The sequence below is a fragment of the Myxine glutinosa genome, chromosome 1 (assembly GCF_964187855.1).
Source record: "Myxine glutinosa chromosome 1, kmMyxGlut1.1, whole genome shotgun sequence".
In the NCBI taxonomy this organism is placed as follows: Eukaryota; Metazoa; Chordata; class Myxini; order Myxiniformes; family Myxinidae; genus Myxine; species Myxine glutinosa.
Window position 1 is genome coordinate 256161372 of NC_136261.1, and position 6109 is coordinate 256167480.

Sequence of the window (6109 nt, forward strand, 5' to 3'; positions counted from 1 at the left end):
TTTTAAAAGATGTAAATGTTAAGTTGGACAAAGTTTATGTGAAAAATGGGATTAGTACTTAGAAAACTAGAACGGCACTAGGTAGAGCGCATACCTCCGCTAGGCTGAAAAGTTTAAAGCTTTACTAAAACTGCCATGCATCTGTTAATTACAAAATGTATTGACAAAATGTATAAATAGATGGGTAGAAATAGATAATAAAACATTTTAAAATCATCTCTGTTAAATTCCTCCCACATGTAATTCCAATGACTGTGTACCTGATTGAAGAGCACCATTCTGTCAACACATTCCTTCAAGGTGAACAACACATCCGCAGATGGCGCAGACCCATCGGCCGATGGGTCTGCATTGTCATTTCTCGTGCATCCACAGATGGGTCAGACCCATCGGCCGATGGGACCGATCCACAGATGGGTTCCAACATATATATTTTGGACCTATCTCTCAATGGTGAAGAATCATTTAAAAAATTTAATATTCTCAAATCTGGATCCAGATTCGGATCTTCACCAAAATCGAATCGATTTGTCCTTGTGTTACGGACTCGGCCTTAATGATTGTGGTTATGAGTATTGTTGCTGGTTCGAAGTATTCTAGATATTATGCTTATTGTGACTTAAGGGAAAGGGTTGCTGTGAGTAAAAGATTTAAAAGCGCTCTTGGTAAAATGTGGCCGGAAATCCGGATCGAGACCGGAAGAGGTGGAGCGAAGAAAAGGAGGTGGGAGGAGGTCGAAAAGAGAGGTGGTGTTTGAAGCTCCGGGCCGAGCGTTTGACGTACTGGGCGAGGGAACTTTGCGTCCTTGAAGGGAAGTTCGGTCGATAAGAAATATCGCCGGAGTGCGTGGAGCCGGTGTCGTCGGGTATTCTCCTTGAGGTTCCGGAGGATCCAGGCCTTGAGAATCCGGGTTGGAGCGAAAGCCGTCCGTCATCTTGGCCACGCGAGCACCCGGCCGTGAACCGGCTTTCGTCGTGTCGGCTGGACATTATTCCCTGGTGGATTGCCGGGAACGGCTGTGCCAGAAAGGGACACGTGAGAATTATACGGAGGCTCGCGGGTGGAACCGCAACGTGTACGTCGGAGCGCATCTTTGTGAGGTTCCTCACCACCGCTGTGCTGCTGGGGGCGGAGCACGTGACCTCGGGGTCGTCTCGCTCGTCCACGCCGCAATTGACCACCGGGCCTTGACTCCCCAATCGCGGGAGGGAGCGCACCTTTGGGAGATTCCTCGCCACCGCTGTGCGGCTGGGGGCTGAGCACGTGACCTCGCGGGCGTCTCGCTCGTCCACGCCTCAATTGACCACCGGGCCTCGACTCCCCGATCGCGGGAGCGCACCGAGACATTGGGACTTCGCCTTGGAGGAGAGCAGAGACATTGGGGGAGGTGCCGTGAGTGGGGTTAAGGGGCTTGACAAGGATATTATCGTAAGATTTGAAAGTAGGGGTGATTGCCCCATTGCTGTATGGCTTTGTGTGTGATTTCCAATATAGTATGGTTTGCTTATAACTTGGTGTGGTTGCATCATTGGTTCGGCTGTTTCATTTGCTGGTTCCATTGAGGGACGTTATCTGCTGGGTATCAACCAGGGATAACACATCTTTCTGCCGGGGACCCTCTTGGGGTTCGGAGGTCCACCGAGACCGGGGGAGGAAGGGGGGACCCCGTAACAGAAATTGGGGGCTCGTCCAATTGATATTCGAGGACTCGCAATTGGGTCTGCATCTGGGATCTAAAAAAATTCCTAAGTTTAGTCCGGGAAAGAATTCCCAAGTTTGGAACTTTTTCCAACATTCCCAATTTTTTTCCAAAAACAAACAACAACAAAAATAATAATAATAATAATACTTTTGTTTTTGTTTGTTAGAAATTTCTTGTGTGAAGGTTAACAGGTGTTACCAGTAGTCACTATGGCGTTTGACGCAGAGAAGTTTGCGGTGACCCCGAGTGAAGCACAGTTCAGAGCGTTAGTAAAATCGGACCTCTGGAAATTGGCCAAACATTTTAGCTTGGAGGTCCGAACTAATATGAAGAAGGCAGATTTGCAGACAGTGGTGATACAATGTATGGTGGGATTAAAAGCATGGGAAGAGGTAGCCTGGGATTGGTTACCAGAAGAACAGGAAAATGTGGAGCTCCGGAAACTGGAGATGCAATTACGGAGCCAGGAAAGGGAAAAAGCACTGGAAAGAGAACTCCAGGAAAGGTTAGAAGACAAAAAAACAGAGGAAAGGAGAGTGGAAAGAGAGGAAAGGAGAGTGGAAAGAGACCTCGAAGCAGAGGAGAGAAGAGCCGAAAGGGAGTTAAAGGACCGTGAATTGGGGCGTCAGCAGGAAATTAAAGTCAAGGAGCTGGAGTTAATGAGAAAACGAGGAGAGGTACCATCCCTGCTGACTGGTTCGACACCTAGTCAGAACACCTGGGATGTTGGCAGATATGTGAGGCTGGTCCCACCCTTCAATGAGAAGGAGGTAGCCAAGTTTTTTCCACACTTTGAGAAAGTGGCTCGACAGTTAAACTGGCCTGAGGCATACTGGTCCATACTAGTGCAAAGTGTTCTGGTGGGTAAAGCTCAAGAGATTTATTCGGCTTTACCGATGGACCAATGTGCAGATTACGAGGTATTGAAGAAACACATTCTCAAAGCCTATGAATTGGTCCCGGAAGCTTACCGGCAAAAATTCCGGAATGCCAGGAGGAGGGAGAGTGAGACCCACGTGGAGTTTGCCAGATTGAAAGAAACCATGTTTGATAGGTGGTGCGATTCAAAAGGCGTTGGGAAAGACTTCGAACTATTGCGACAATTGATCCTGGTGGAGGACTTCCAACAGTGTGTCCACGAGGACATTAAAATACACCTGGAGGAAAGGAAAGTACCAAAGTTGTATGAGGCAGCGACCATGGCAGATGACTATGCTTTAACCCACAGGATGGGGTTCCGCAACCCTAACTTCTCGCCTAGACTTAGCCAGGGGAGCTATGGTACGGCAGGGGCAGAGAACGAAAATTCATGGGGGCGGCCTCGAGAGGAGGACCACTCTGGTATCACGACTTCTAGAGGTCAGAAGTCAACGGTTTCAAGGCAGACGTATCCTCCGTGGGCCTCGAGGCAGACCACGAGGTTCTCCTCCGGGCCTACTTGTGCTTTTTGCCATAAACCAGGACACTTGATGTCCCACTGTCATGCTTTGGGAAAGGAAAATCAGGAGTGGAGTCCGACTAGTACAACTCCGAATGCGATGGCAAACGTGAGAAATCGCCCGCAGAAGAGTTACCAACCATTTATTTATGAGGGGTTTGTCTCACTGGAGGGAGACTCGACTAACCCAAGACCTGTTCGGGTATTGAGGGACACAGGAGCACATCAATCCTTAATGCTTGAAGGCATTTTGCCATTGTCGGAGAGTACAGCAACTGGTGATAGTGTTCGGTTACAAGGGATCGGTGGCTGGGTTAGCGCTCCCCTTCATGTCATCAATCTAGAGTCTGATTTGGTGTCAGGACCTGTCACTGTGGGGTTGCAAGCCACTCTTCCTGTAGAGGGAGTATCAGTTGTGGTTGGGAATGATTTGGCCGGGGGTCAAGTTTCTAGTAATCTGATGGTTGTGAAAAAGTCCGATATGGGAAATAACACCACACCAGTCAGGGATGGAGGCAAAGTTGGCAAGCTTTTTGTAGGTGGACTGAACTTCAAAACAAAGGAAGAGGTTCTGGAGTCTACCTTCAACAAATAGGGACCGCTTTTGGAAGTGCTGCTGATAAAAGACAGGTAGAGCCAAAAGTCAAGAGGGTTTGGCTTTGTCACATTTGAAAACTCAAAGGACGCCAGAAATGCAGAAAAGGATCTGAATAACCAGGAGCTGGAGGGTCGGACCATAACAGTAGGGAAGGCATTTCGTCGGCGTCGAGGAGGCTACAGAAGAGGACAACTTGGCGGTAGTGTTGGTGGTGGCCGCAGCCGATATTGCTATGGAGGCTCCCAGAGTTACGGCAGCTCCCGAAAGGACGACTATCAGGGTAGCGGCCGAGGAGGAGACCGTTATTCACGTGACTACAGTGACAGGTGGTCCAACCGTGAATCATGGGGAAGTTAGAAAGAGGTGACGCACTGAATGCTGCGGAGCAGCCGAGCCAAAATTCCTACATGGATCAACCGTGAACGCCACGTTCCTAAAGGCGTCCAGGTAGTGAACTTTCCTACATGGATTAACCGTGAACGCCACGTTCCTAAAGGCGTCCATGTAGGGAATACTCAGCTCGGCCTCCCGGGGAAAAAGTGCTACCAGGAGGCAATAGGTGGTTTGTTGACAAGTTGGCCTGCAAAGAAAGTTTTCGCTGTGGTCAAACTTTCTTTCCTGAAGGGGGGAAGTGTTATGGACTCGGCCTTAATGGTTGTGGTTATGAGTATTGTTGCTGGTTCGAAGTATTCTAGATATTATGCTTATTGTGACGTAAGGGAAAGGGTTGCTGTGAGTAAAAGATTTAGAAGCGCTCTTGGTAAAATGTGGCCGGAAATCCTGATCGAGACTAGAAGAGGTGGAGTGAAGAAAAGGAGGTGGGAGGAGATCGAAAAGAGAGGTGGTGTTTGAAGCTCCGGGCCGAGCGTTCGACGTACTGGGCGAGGGAACTTTGCGTCTTTGAAGGGAAGTTCGGTCGATAAGAAATATCGCCGGAGTGCGTGGAGCCGGTGTCGTCGGGTATTCTCCTTGAGGTTCCGGAGGATCCAGGCCTTGAGAATCCGGGTTGGAGCGAAAGCCGTCCGTCATCTTGGCCACGCGAGCACCCGGCCGTGAACCGGCTTTCATCGTGTCGGCTGGACATTATTCCCTGGTGGATTGCCGGGAACGGCTGTGCCAGAAAGGGATACGTGAGAATTATACGGAGGCTCGTGGGTGGAACCGCAACGTGTACGTCGGAGCGCATCTTTGTGAGATTCCTCGCCACCGCTGTGCTGCTGGGGGCGGAGCACGTGACCTCGGGGTTGTCTCGCTCGTCCACGCCTCAATTGACCACCGGGCCTTGACTCCCCGATCGCGGGAGGGAGCGCACCTTTGGGAGGTTCCTCGCCACCGCTGTGCTGCTGGGGGCTGAGCACGTGACCTCGCGGTCGTCTCGCTCGTCCACGCCTCAATTGACCACCGGGCCTTGACTCCCCGATCGCGGGAGCGCACCAAGACATTGGGACTTCGCCTTGGAGGAGAGCAGATACATTGGGGGAGGTGCCGTGAGTGGGGTTAAGGGGCTTGACAAGGATATTATCGTAAGATTTGAAAGTAGGGGTGATTGCCCCATTGCTGTATGGCTTTGTGTGTGATTTCCAATATAGTATGGTTTGCTTATAACTTGGTGTGGTTGCATCATTGGTTCGGCTGTTTCATTTGCTGGTTCCATTGAGGGACGTTATCTGCTGGGTTTCAACCAGGGATAACACATCTTTATGCCGGGGATCCTCTCGGGATTCGGAGGTCCACCGTGACCGGGGGGAAAGGAGGGACCCCGTAACACTTGTCACACAACCAAGCTGTCCACCAACTTTCGTCAGAATCCGTCCATAACGTTTTGAGATATTGTGCTATATATTAGTTTTGGCCCTGTTACTTAACGACGAATCACTTAAAAAATTGTCGTATCTGAATCTTCACCAAAATGGAATCATTTCCTCCTTTTTACACACACAACCTCTCCACCAAATTTCTTCCGAATCCGTCCACAACTTTTTGAAATACCCTGCTTACAAACAAACCAACAGGAAATATGTTCTGCATAGCATGTTCTGCGTACTTATGAATACCCTAAAATAAGTTGTTGACCTTTGACTCATCCCACTGATAGGCCGGATCTGGATTCTGTTCTGTTCATTAGGCCTATGTTGACCTCAAAAATAATTATGGTTGATTTCAGTGATCTGATATGCAAATCCCCTTCAAGTTTCAAGTCAATTGGATGAAAATTGAGGATTTTAGAAATTCCACCAAAGTTGATGACCTTTGGCCTATGTTGACCATTTGACCTCAAAATGAATAAGCTTCTTCCTTATGATCAACTCTACCATTTGACTCGATTCAAATATTTGACATTTGCTTCTACAAATCAAATGGAATTGTGAAG

General features: G+C 49.0%; 1 protein-coding gene across 6 annotated transcripts in view; it reads left to right on the plus strand.

Annotated features, from left to right (window-relative positions):
- The window catches only part of LOC137436619 (transmembrane protein 121-like), a 188574-nt gene extending 188353 nt beyond the window's left edge, over window positions 1-221 (plus strand). For all 6 annotated transcript variants that reach the window (XM_068130584.2, XM_068130575.2, XM_068130604.2 and 3 more), the window contains one exon: window positions 1-221. This exon is cut by the window's left edge. The gene's annotated coding sequence lies outside the window, so the exon portion shown is untranslated.
- The last annotated feature ends 5888 nt before the right edge of the window (window positions 222-6109 follow it).